We start from the raw sequence: 14,078 nt of genomic DNA, 5'->3' as shown, positions 1-14,078 counted from the left end.
GAGACAATTGCATTTTTATATGAACCTTGCTATTACAGAGCACTTTCAAATGATTAAATATAATCCTCATAACAATATGGTGAGGAAGATGCAGCTGGTATTCAATAATCTATACACTTCAAGTGAACTTTCACTGCTGCAATGTCATGAGGAGCAAAAAAGGGGTAGGTAATATCATGATCTCTACTTTGTAAATGAGGAACATAAAATCTATGGGCATAAAATTTAAAAATTAAAAAAATTTCACTAGTGTTCTTATATCAATCATTCTCTCCTAAGGTATTTAAAGTATACAAATTTTGAAATGATTAACATCTCAAAATTTTCTGTTTACTTTATAACTTTTAGAAGGAGTAAAGACATTAGAATTTGTTTTTGAAAATAGAAACTAAAATATGTCTTTTTAGTGAAACCTTAAAGCTAGAATTCATAAAATACTTTTGGTCAAACAGGAGGCAACAAGGATTCCAAATGCAAACAACAGAGAATAGGAAAAAAATAATGTTCATTTTTAGAAAAATTGTTTCAAAATACTCTTTAAGTCTTTATAAAAGTTACTGCTAATATTGATTGTACTTTTACTCTGATTGTATAAGCTACAGTATTTGGCAAATACATGTGAAGCGTGTAAGTCCTGCTTTACTATATTTGCAACTTTTCCCTGAGTTCAAAATTATTGTAAAAATAATAACTAAACAACAACCAAAACTTGGAAAAAGACATGCAGATTCGCCTATTCATCATTCTTTTATTCAATCAACAAAGAATTATCAAGGATTACTTTGTGCTGGAAATTGTTCTTTGTGCTGGGAGGAGAGGAGAAATTAGTATAATGAAAACCACTGCTTTCACAAAGCTTCTGTATCATTTAAGGGGAGAAATTATAAAGAAGGAAAATATACAATAATTTCATATGGCAAGAACAGTCCCTTTTAGATTTAAAAAGATAAAGGAAACAAAAATAGACTAGTGATGTGATTGCAATTAGCACAGCAGAGAGAGGAATAAAAGACAACTTTTAGTGAATCATTCTGAATGGCACCTCTTCAAATTAAAACAAAGCAGACCACAAAAAGATCTGACAGAAAAGACACACCTCAGTTAAGAAAATTAAAATATCAGAACCCACTGGATGAGATTTTTCATCCTTAATAGAAATATTATGCTATATTATAATTAAAAATAACTTTTCTATAAAAATGATTTTGCTGTAAGAACCATAAAATATTCCTATAAGCAATTTGTATACAAGAAAAAAGATATTGCAAAATACTTCTGAAGGAAAATGGATTAGTTGATGAGGGAGATGTTGATCTCATTGGAAAGCTTGTTTCCAGCACACAATGTATATTCGATACTCACCTTGAAATTGATGTTTTGCAAATAATTGATTTCCTTTGAAAGGAGAATCAAACTACTCATTCATAAAGACATAATTTCTCCAAACCAAGTAGAGGCCTGCATACTGGATTATTTTTCAGTATGGTAAATCTAGTGCAATAGATTTTTTCAAAGTAAACATGATTATATTAGAAATTAAAGGTCATATTAATAGAAATATAGAATAGCAAAATAATTTCACAATGAACAAGAATGGACTTGCAATAAGAAATCTGAAGTCATTTTCCAATAAATAAATAAATAAATAAATAAATAAATAAATAATAAAGCCTAGGCAATTCTGTAACTTTGCTGTGTCCATAGATGTTAAAAAACCTGTTATGCTGTATTATATCCTTAATTCATTAAATCTTGAATTTCTTCTGCTTTTCTATTCCTATAGCCAGTCTCATACTTCCAGTACTCACCTTCATTGCCATAGACAATGATACTTTTCTCCCAATTTATTTCTCTTCTTCAAGTATCTTTGCTACTTAACTCATCTTTCCAAAGAGTGATCTGGAAATGAGTGACATTTCATATAGTCATCACTAATCTAAAATTACTGGCATCACATATATAGTAAGACATGTATGTCCTTTGCCACCTATGATTACCTGAATCATAGCCTTACCTAATTATTTATTTTCCAAATGCATCATGTTCCTTATAAGATTCAGTATATGAAGCAGTTAGAATGTAGGATGGTTAAGTAGAGATGTCTTGCTTTAAATTATGCTTTGCTACTTATTATCTATGTGACTTTATGTCTTCATTGTTTTGTCTGTAAAATAGTGATAAATACATCTCTGATTTTTGTAACTAGTAAAAGGATTAATCCACTTTGAGAATTTAGGAACTGACTTGGATATAGTGATTTCTTGAATAAATGTTAGGAATGGTGTTGATGATGATAGTGGTGATGATGATGGTACGGATGTACAGATGCTGATGAGGACAGAAACCTCAATATTTTTTGTAAATGTCTGTTCTCTTTTCCAGAAACACCATATTTTCCACTCTAGTTCTCTACTGGGCAAGCCCAGAGTTGTAGTGCATGACATAGGCAGGGTTTTATATAAAAAAAATACTTGCCTGAGCTCACAGATATCTATTATAAAGCATATCCTATGATACTTGCATGTTTGCTTGCATGTGGATGAATATAATATTTCTATAGTATACATCTATACATGCAAAGTGATTATCATAATATTTCTTATATCACAGGATTTTTTGATAATTAAATGATAATATAGTTCTATATATTTCTTCCCAAAGTGCCCGATTCATTATGAACAATGTTCAAGCATTAGTTGTGATTGTCATTGTTCAATTATTTTTCTAAATTTTGAGCTCCTAGAAATGGAGATATATTTATTCTTGTACTTCTTGTATGCAGCATACATGCAGCACTTAATAAACATGACCTAACTTATGTGTGGAATCTAAAAGTTGAATTTACAGAAACAGAATGGAGGGCTTTGTTGTAAGGGTGGGAATGGGGAAAATAGGAAGATGTTGGTCAAAGAGTACAAACTGTCAACTATAAGATAAAGAAGTTCTGGAGACCAAATGTATATAGCATGGTGACTATAGCTAATTATATATTATATATATGAATTTGCTAGAAGAGTAAATATCAAGTGTTCTCATCACACACACACACACACACACACACAGGAGAATATGTTAATTTGTTTGATTGTGATAATCATTTCACAATGTATACATATATTACAATATTGTGTATACATTAGATGTACTCAGTTTTTATTTATCAATCATAACTCAATAAACCTGGGGGGAAACGAGTTCTATAACTTATGAATGAAAGCTCCATTTTAGCAAGATTTTATGACACTAAATATAATACATTTTATTGTATCTATAACCTCCCACCCAACAAGATTTAAAGACAGTGGAGAAATTGTAGGTCAAATAAGAATGCTGTTAAATTATAGCTCATGAAAAATAACAAAGTAATGCCTCCAAATGCTGTTCATTAATCCATGTCCAATGCCACTGTCATTAGTTAGCATTCTCATGTAGTTCTTCAAAATGCTCTAAAATTCTATAAACTTGAGGGCTCTGAACACAAAACTCTGATCCAGTCCTAAACTAATAGTAACAAACTCACAAATTTGAAGTAGAATAATTGAGTTCAGTGACCTTTTGAATAACCTTTACTGGTTACACTACACAAATGTCTCCTGCTAAGACAAGGGTGCCTGGTAGCAATCTTTCATTAGACAAATATTTACTGTGGCTTCGCTCTATGCCAACCTCTGTCTTAGACACTGTGGCAGTGGCTGACAAAATGAATGCAATCTTTATTCATAAGAACAACAGGGTCTGGGGCCTCCCTGATGGCACATGCAGTTGAGTGCCATACTGTGAAGCTGTCCTTGGCCTCTGCTGTGTGGCTTCAATCCCGGCCAGCTGGAGAGAAGCCCACATGGCACGGCAGACCTCTCCTGTCTCGCCCCCTACTTCCCTCAGCAGTGTGTTTCTGTGGATCTGCCTGTTCTGCTCCCCACTTTGTTTCTGGTGGATCATCTCATCCCTGCACCTCTGGCCTGTACCCAGTTCTTGTATGCATGAATAAATAAATCTTAAAAAAAAAAAAAAGAACAGCAGGGTCTGTAAGAAAGATAAATGTTAAATAGGAATTACCCTTACGTGTTTCGAATATGTTTCTCAAAGAGAGACACTAGAAATCATGATATTCATGGACATTATATGTAGTCTACTCTCTTATTTGCTTCTCCATTACATATTTTATTCCAGTTTCATTTAGTCAAGTTCAAAATCCTCACCAGAAAGCCACTCATAAAGCCTCTAAGGTGTGCTGTAGTTTTTGGAAATGGCCTGTTAGGTGCCTTAGTAATACTGTTGCCCCATCAAAGGTTTGATGGATTCTTACGAAACTTAAGAGCAACAGGACATATTTTAAAATGGAGTTCAAGCTGTCCAAACACTGAAGACTAATACCTGGTCCTTGTGCCTGGTCCTTGAGGTAACATTACATGGACTCAATAAACTCAAGTCACTCTCCTCTGTCTTATAATGGCTCAGCCTGAATTTCTCTTGTCAGTTTCCTGGAACTGAGAGAACTTATCTTTGCTTGTGCACACTTACTCAAGTTGGTCATATGGGATCTCTCACTGCTAAGAAAAATAGTAAATTCTTATGAAATCAAAGTTTCTAAGTTGGATTCATGAAAGTCATCACATCATCTTCAGTTACCTCAGTTTTCTTGTCTACTACTCTAAGCAATATAGGCAGAGAACATCAAAGACTGTTTTCACTGACACGAGGAAGAACTCCTAACACCATTTAATACTTGTCTGCATTGTTCACAGTGCAAAAGCCAACCCTGAATTCAGAGAAGAATGTGAATATGTTTGTCCTTTTCATCTCATCATAAAATGTGCTCTGCTTTGGATTTTTAAAATGTTACAGCACACTGTACCTACCAGATGGAGAGGAAAGGTCACTTGGGGAATTTAAAACAGCAATTGGGAGCCTCCCTGGTGGCACAGGGTTAAAGTCTCAGTGTTATTAAGCTATCACCAGCCACTGGGGCTTGAGTTCGATACCTGGCTAGAGAGCTAGTCCACATGGAGCAGCAGACCTCTCCTGCCTTGCCCACTGCTCCCCTCAGCAGTGTATTTCAGTCAATCCACCTGTTCTGCTCCCCACTCTATCTCTGGTGAATCCTCTCACCCCACCCCACCACACCCCTGACATGCACCACAGTTCTTGCATGTATAAATAAATAAATATTTTTTTAAAAATAAAATAAAACAACAATTAGGACAGACAAGGCAAAACCACACAATGTGCTTGGAAGGCAGCCTCTTAGACATTGATGATGATCTTTACCACTTTTTTCTTATTTTTTTAAGATTTATTTATTTATGCACACAAGAGTTGGGGTACAGGCCAGAGATGTGTGGGTGAGAGGACTCACCAGAGATAGAGTGGGGAACAGAACAGGCAGATTAACTGAAGTACACTGGTGAGGGGAGCAGCGGGTGAGTCAGGAGAGGTCTGCTGCCCCATGTGAGTTGCTCCCTGTCTGGCCAGGAATCGAACTCATGCTGCAGAGGCTGCGAATTGCTTCACAGTGCAGTGCTTAACCCCTTGCGCCACCAGGGAGGCCCATCTTTACCACTTTTTAATAATTACTCTGGCTTCTCCCTATCTAAGAAGTCTTAACCTGATCCAGCTCGAAATCCCATTTGTTGTGTGTTCACTCAGGACTTCATTCCAGGATTGGGTGATGGAACAGAAAAAGGAGAGAGGAGGAGATTTTGGGTTTGGGGCATCTATTCATATCAAACATTTCAGTAAAATTAGCTGGCTGCTACCATAAATAATGCAGAAATTAACCTCAAAAACTTGTTGCAAATGGATACCATCAAGTCCTGTAATTATAACATGTAGATATTTAAACCCATTTTACTGAGGAAGAAAAATTCTTGAGGAGGTTAAGTGAATACAGAAATTTTAATCAAATTTAAGCATTATTCCGTATTTCATATTCTTTGTATCTTATCATATATCTACCAATTGTTTAAATTTTTAACAGTTAGCATTTTTCTAAGCATACAGCACTATCGTATCATATTTCACATATATATGATATATATTTAATATATGGTGGGCAGAAAAGTCATGACATATTTTGTTGATGTTTTTCAAGCGAAAATGTGTCATGACTTTTCCGCCAACCCAATATACACATATACATACATACGTATATATATATATAAAATATAATAGCAACACATATTGACCTTAAATACAAGGTATATTTCTTATTATCAAATGATTAAAATATATGAAAGCTTAAAATGTTTGTGTATATAATTGTGTATTTTGCATTGCACTTTACAGTATAAGAATTTCATTAAAAATTAGCTCAGTTCCCCATTTGGAAGATGAACAAATTGAGGTTGAGTTCATTTAAGTGACTTAAAGTTTATTCATCCAGTAGGCATAATTGGCACCTTGACCAGGTCTGCATAACTGTTTCTCTTTCTGCTATGTTTGACTTTTTCTATAATATCATGAAGTATCCAGTGAAATTATTAATAGTTTTCATACAGGGAAATAAGTCTAGAAGAAAGAGAGATCTGTATTTGTGGCTAAGAAACTTTTGAATCGTATGGCTAGCTAGTGCCTTGGTTGTTTGTTATGTGTTGGCTAAGTGGCAGGATATGTTCTGGTTATTTTTTTCAACCACAGTACTAGAAAGAAAATATATGGGAATAGTTAACTCACATAAAGTGCTTTTTGAATAATTACCTGATAAATACTGATGATAATGATGATGCTAGATTAACACCTAAAATTTTTATCTGAAAATAAGAAAAGCAAATAATGGCTTTGCCTGAGAGTAAGTCTCCAGGGGACAGGAAGAAGACTGCTGTTGACTCTGGGAAGCCAAATGACAGCTGGATCAAAGAGAATTTGTGAGAGAGAGTGAGCAGGAGCAGTTCACAAGTAAAAAGTGAAATGAAGTATTTACTTCTTCCCTTCATATTCTTATTGATTTTAATTGAGAATATGGGGATAATTTAAATGTGACTAATGATTGCTCTGAATGATAATTAAAGTTCATTTGAAAAATATAATCACCACACATGCTCCAATAAGTAAAGATTCACAGTATCTCTTTTTCCGCTGGGATAGAAACACGTGTTTTTCTGGGTTTGCTAGTATATCTGTATCTTATACCCCACAGTGGCTGTCATGATCAAGGACTAACAGATCTGGCTAAAAAACAAAAAACAATAAAAAAACCCAAAACATGGCACAATTTATAACCTTTCGGGTGTTGTCTTTACCTCTGCTATTTGTTAGGTATAAATTCAGTCCTAGTTTAGTGGGGTGCCACATTAATCTCTAAGACACTACTTATACTTTTGAAAGAGATTTTTATTGTGTAGACACTTTGAAATAAACCCAACAGAATATTTGGTAAGACAATATATCTTTTCTTCTGTTCAGTACCTACTTTTTTAGATTTATATTTGTTTATAACAGTGGAAACAAGGAATATAATTTATACTAGTAAATGGTATCATTGATAGAAAGCAAGCTACAGAGTTAAGTTTGTCAACTTTTTTCATATCTTAATTATCATATAAACTTGGGCAAGGAATTTTGGTTTTGAAGGTCTTATTGCTTGTGATGTGAAAAATATGACTAGGGCCTCCCCAGTGGCGCAGTGGTTGAGCGCTGGGTTGCGAAGCTGCCCGCAGCCTCTGCGGCGCCGGTTCAATCCCTGGCTGCTCCCCCTCCACGCAGGGGGGTCCCACATGACGCGCAGACCTCTCCTGCCGCCTGCTGCTCCCCTCAGCAGTGTACTTCGGTCCTTCTGTCTGCTCTGCTCCCCGCTCTGGCTCTGGTGAATTCTCTCACCCTCCCGCTCTTCTGACTGTACCCAGTGCATGTATAAACAAAAAAACAAACAAACAAATAAATAAATAAATAAATAAAGACATGACTCTATTAAAAAAGAAAAATATGACTGTTGTTAATTTAGATTAATTAGTTATCCTACCCCCCCCCAACATTTCTATCATTCATACAGAATTTATTACGAACACGGCTACCTACTTTCAATATTTTTACAAACATTATCTCATTTAATCTTAATTTCTTCAAGTGGTCTTCATGTAATAAATGAAAATATTGAGAATCAAAGAAGTAATAGTTTACTGAAGGTCAGGAAACTCTGATATGATAGAATAGGATTTTATACTTAGATCTCTCTGAAGACTGAGTTTTCTGATTTATCAGCTTGCAAACATCGGGGAAACTTTTCCTGACATATGAATCCTATAAATATGAAGAAAAAGAATGCAGAGGTATTATTTGAATCCCCCCTCCACCAGCTACAAAAGGAAACTCATGCTTAAATATGCAAATGATTGGAGGAAAGTTGGGTTATTGCAGATTACAACTTCATGAGAAAATTACAGATGGACTATAGGTGATTTGGTGGTGGGTACTTTATGGTGGTGATATTTAATGGAGAGAATCCTAATGTTATCATAATTTAAAGAATAAAAATAAAATTTTCATATTCTCATTACTTCCCAAATTTAACAGGGTCTCTACAATGCTGAGGAAATTGTAGCATCATACTAGTGAGATTCTCAGCTGTTCTTACATGATAGAAATAATATAGAGGGAAATACAGCATATTCTAAATAAGGAGGGTAAGAACGCATTTGCTGTCACATTAGAAACACATGAAGAGAATGGGAGCTGTTTAGCTTATGTAGAAATACAAATTGTGAAATAGCTTTGCTCTATGTGGGTACTGAAAGAATCAATAGGCAGAAAAACACTGAGACAATGGAGAAGACATTAAAGGGTAGCTTAATTAATAATTGCAAGAAAGAGTGTTCTACCAAAGTGGCCCAAACATGGAATGCACTATCATCCAAGAGGGGAGAAACCAACCAGAGAAATCAGCTGACTACATGGCAGTGAAGGTCTGGTATGTATTCACTGATAGATTCAGAGTTGTGGTGATGAAGCTGATATGAGATATGGCTCTGTTACATTGGTATTTCTTCCTGGTTCAACTTTTGTAGTTACTTGTGACTACCTTTCTTTCCACTGGACTGTTGGCATGACTGTCTTAATGTACTCACTGCTTTGTTGATGGGTAAAAAACAATTCTGCCTTAAATGGAAGTTGTTAAACCTTAGTTGATTACCTAAGTTGTATAAAACAAAAACAAAACAAAACAAAAAACAAAGCAAAAACAAAAAACCTTACGCTATAAACTATCTACCTAGACAACCTATTAAGAGGAAAAATGCCAAACACCACAGACTGGCTTGGATGAGAGAAACAGTCATTTGATTATTTGCATGCTCCATTTTCACAGTGATTACTATGTCAGCTCCTTGTTTCTTCCTGACTCTTATGTACTGGCAACAATCTGTTTTGGGATTGTTTCTCTGGAGATTGAAATAAGCCACGGTGTGGTCTGCAGCTGCTGCTTTCCTATATCCCATCAAGTTCATTTGAGATAGATACAAACCAGATCACATCCTTACTTTTGTGAAACTTTTTTTTTTCCTTTCTGATAATGACATATTAAATTGCCTGGGACTTAGCTTCCAAAAAAAATTAACATACGCTCAAATTAATTTAGTTCATTCTCAGGGACAATGTAGTAGAATTTACTTCCATTCCATTAACAAATGAGAGTTGTTTACCTTCCTTCTAGGCTCTGTTTCCAACTCTATCCACTAATACTCTGTGTTCATCTGAATTATTTCAAAATTTCCTTAAATGTGTTACTTACTCCTTACTTCTTTAAAAGGTATTTATGCCACACTCTGCTCCTCCTTTACTATTTGGGAGTCTTTTTCTGGGTTCTCATAAATCACTACAAATAATGACTCCTTACTATACTCAGTGCAATCATCAATTTTCTTGTTTCCAACAAGACTGCTACTGGGAGAAAGGAACTCTGATTTTTCTCATTTTATTCTCAGTATCTGGCCCAATACATCTGTCCCTATAAGACAAAGTGCAAACACTTGGTGAATATTTGTTAGCCAGACAATGAACGAGTTGCATTTCGTATAGTCTGAACTGTCCTTTAAAGTAAATATGATGACATGATTACCCAAGTGGATATTGAAGGAAAAATGTTATTTTGCTTTATATGGCATAAAGTTTCTTGTCATGAAGCCTGCCTAATCCTAGAGTTCATGTAGAGTCTGCTACTTTGATTGGATCTATACATTTTTGTCAACAGAAGAAATTTTCTCTTTAGAGACTCATTTCATCCTCTTTTTCAATAGGTTGCTACTTGCATGTTTAGCTCTGCCTTTCCTTAGAGATCTGCAAAGCCATACCATCCAACATTGTACATATGGAATCAGAAAGTCTGATACCTCATGCCAACTCAGAAACCTGATTGTAGAAAATTTGAAGGTGTTATATCTGGAGGTGTTTTGAATGAAGCCATTCTGAGGCAGTTATGTGGAAAACTATGCAAGATATTCCCTTTGTGCAGTAAACACAGGCCTAGTCTGATGTGTCACAATGAGGTATAGTAAATCACTGAGGAACATGTTTATTGATTGCAGATTATAAAAAATAATAATCATCCCCCACAATACCTATTGTCTTCACGTGATGACTCTTCAGTTGTAGGTGTGTGCCTGTTTTTGACAGCCTTTATTTTTTCCTTCCTAATAACCTGTGCATTTATTTTACTACAGCTATGAATTCACTATTTGGAAGAAGTCTTTCAAGCACAAAATGAAAAAAGTAGTTACATCTTCCCAAATATAAGACTATTCAGATCAATTAGTCTAGTTAGATGCCCCTTCCTCAAAATTCGGAAAGTCAGTAAAAAGTGGTTTAGTTTCTGTTTCTTCTGAGAATTATCTTGGCTGGATTGTTCCTGTCATGAGATAACTTTTTCGTTTTTGTACTCTAATACCTGGATCTCCATGATTTTGAAGTCTGCTTTTCTAGTTTTTTGTAATTTCTTTAGGACATTTTTTGTTATCACTTCATCCTAAACACTGTACCAACTTTGCCATTTTGAACAAAATAAAGAAAAATATAAACAAAATAAAAAATAAAATTGTACAAAGTAATGAATTTGTGAATTAGGATAAAAATATTTGCTTTTAAATTTATTCAATGAGTTAAAAAGTTTTCGTCAAATGCGATGTACTCTGAGACAGATGACATAATAAAAAAATTGAATCCTGACCTCAGTGAGCTTATACAATATATTGAACAAAATATTAGACTGATTGACAGGGTAGGAGGCATCTACCTATATGGTTTAACATATAGCACAGATTATGAAGATATACTGTTTGAAAGGTCCAGATAAATGACAATGTTCTCTGTGTTAATGGAGAGAATAAAATTAATTACAGCTTTAAGATCAGTAGTAATCAGAGTAAATGACACATCTGAAGATGTTAAAAGTCAAAACTTTGCTGTCATGCAAATGTGAGAAAAAGCATGAAAGTCAGAAAGTATGAGATGATTCGAAACGTAGGTGATGTAGACAAAAAACCAACTCATGATAACAAAGCCCCAGGAAGGTCATAAAATCAACTAGGGATGAGGCCGTAGATGCATCCATTCGTGAAATAACTGGTAGCCAGCATGCTTTAGTAACATAATCCTAACAGTTGTGTGAAGAATTCATGGCTGAAGCTGAGAGTCTTAGGAGGCCATCACCACTGTCCTGCTGAGATTCCCTAAGTATAGGAGAGCCTTTAAAATTCAGAACATGCTCAGCCTTAAATAGGAATCCCTTTTATTCTCTTATCCTTTTAATTTATTTTCTTAAGCAAGAAAAACAAACCCTTTGGTAAATCATTCTCTTTTCAAGTAACATTCAAGTCCTACAGAGAAAATGTTAAAAGTCCGTTTGAGTCAGCAGAAAACTGAAAAACAGGCATTCTTTGAATTCTGTGCATCATTGATTTATATCTTCAATGGATCCTATTCTTTGAAACAAAGAATTCTCCACGAAGACTGCTAATTTTCTATCTCTTTTTCTATGCCTGTTATTATTTGACTGACTTTTAAAAGAAATGTTTTTCCTCTTTACACCCTGGATAATAACTTGACCACCTATGTATCTAGAAGGTCATTTATGGTCTGCTTTTTCTTTCAGTCCAGAGAATGACACTCAGATAAAGTTTTTCTCCCAGAACATTACCACTGAATGTACTAACTGTGTTTTAAATGAGCCTCTTGAATCATTCATCATTCTTTAGAACATGTGCAGACACCAAGTCTAGCTAGGAAAAAGACTTCCAGATATAATTTTTAGATGCATATGTAGAAAGCCCTAACTACACCATAGCAGCTGAGGGATTTTTAAGACTAAAGAGATATCATAAAACATGTTGGTTTCCTTAGTAAGCACATATCATGTTTTTGCACACATTGTTTTGCTGATCTCAAACTTGCATTATAAACATTCACATGTTGATGGTACTTTTCCTAGATGTGGGATGAAAATCAAAGCCTTCAAATTAAATGTAAAATGGTGCCAAAGATATTACTAAGAGCCTAAATAATAATAGATCTGCTTAAATGTAATATCAAGAGATTTATGGCACCATGTATGTTTAGTACATATTGCTGTCAGGCAGAGTATAATCTAAAATCCTGGCAAAATCTCCCAATTAAAATGTTTAATGTTTGTTCAGAGCAGGTTTTAAAAATCTTAGTGAGAAGTGCTGTTGGCTGAATAGAAACTGCTCACAAAATGTGCCCTGGTGGGGTGTTTCATTCCCTGCCAGCGTAGTACAGTGCTTTTTTCCCAGCGGCTCTTTGTTAATCTGCAAGGGACTCAAAAGGTATATTATAGGACAGTAACAATTTGCTAAAATGGACTTTAATGAAACCTGGCAGGTATTTGTTTATAATTAAAAACCAATATGTCCTGGACAACAGATGCCCATATCTATTTAGTGAGGACCTGGAAAATAAATAATTTGAACATTTTTCTTGCTGTTGTTTTTATTGCAAATGGCACATGGCTTCCCCCAGAGTGCTGTCTGCTTTGTGGATGTTTCTACATTCATCTTCACAGCATGGTGAGCAGGTGTCAACTGCCATTATTTTAGTTTTGCAGATGGCAACAAAGTTACTCTGGGAAGTTCCACAACTTAATCAAGGTCATAAAGTGACCTGAGATTTCAGTTGTCCTGGTTTTATAAGGTTTGTTATTCATTTAAATAAGGGGCCTCTTAAGTAGGGGGCAGCAGAGAAAAAAAATTAAGATGACTATCATAGTTTTAGTTTATAAATTATCATTTAATCTTAACAGCAGATGAAAAATTTAATCTTTCAGATAGTCAATGTTGTTCAAGTTCATAGAACAAATTAAAAGTCAGAGTCATAATTTGAACCAAGATAACTCCTACCTCTTTCCACTGTAATTTGAAGATGTCTTCTTCACTGCTACAACAGTTTATCTCTGCTTGGCAAAGATACTGCATTGAAACTATACTTATGACTTAGCTCCTTGGCCTAAAGAAGTTGCGTGAAATAGGAGGTAATTGAATATATTAATATCTAATTCTATCAATTTATAAATCCTCAGCCCAGAAAGACAGCTTGCTTTTAATAGTTCTAAAGATTGTCTTGAAATCTTCCTGTTCAGATCAGAGCTGGCATCTTGAAGTTGTCAGAGTTTTTCTTGCTCCACAACCCCAGATTTTGCAGGTGTGAAACCCTTAGAAATGTTTCTCTGAGGACCAAATGTCTAGAAATAAATTGCTCTATTCAGACTATTTTGACTCTTGAAGGAGGATACTCCTCAGAGAAAAATTTGGAAATGGAACTTCAAAATATCACCAGTAGTGTGAGCAAACTTCATACCCACTTCTTATATACACAGTTCCAGATTAATGCTAACCATGGCTCTCTCCTTTCACATTTGACTCTTAATTCTAAATATTAGACTAAGAAAGCAATGTGTATTTGAACTTGAGTAGAGACCCTAGAGAGGTCTGATTTCACAAATTGAAATATAAAGTTTATGAGAAAAATTTTCTGAGCATTAGTTTTCTTTTATTGCCAAACTTCTCTAGTTAGTGTTAGTAAGAATTTTGTATGAAATTGTTACAGATACCCCTCCTTGAAGCAGAGGCACCATTTTTCTC

The sequence above is a fragment of the Talpa occidentalis genome, unplaced genomic scaffold, assembly GCF_014898055.3.
Source record: "Talpa occidentalis isolate TD23 unplaced genomic scaffold, MPIMG_talOcc4v2.1 talOcc4.3, whole genome shotgun sequence".
Taxonomy (NCBI): Eukaryota; Metazoa; Chordata; class Mammalia; order Eulipotyphla; family Talpidae; genus Talpa; species Talpa occidentalis.
Note: the sequence above shows the minus strand (reverse complement) of the source record.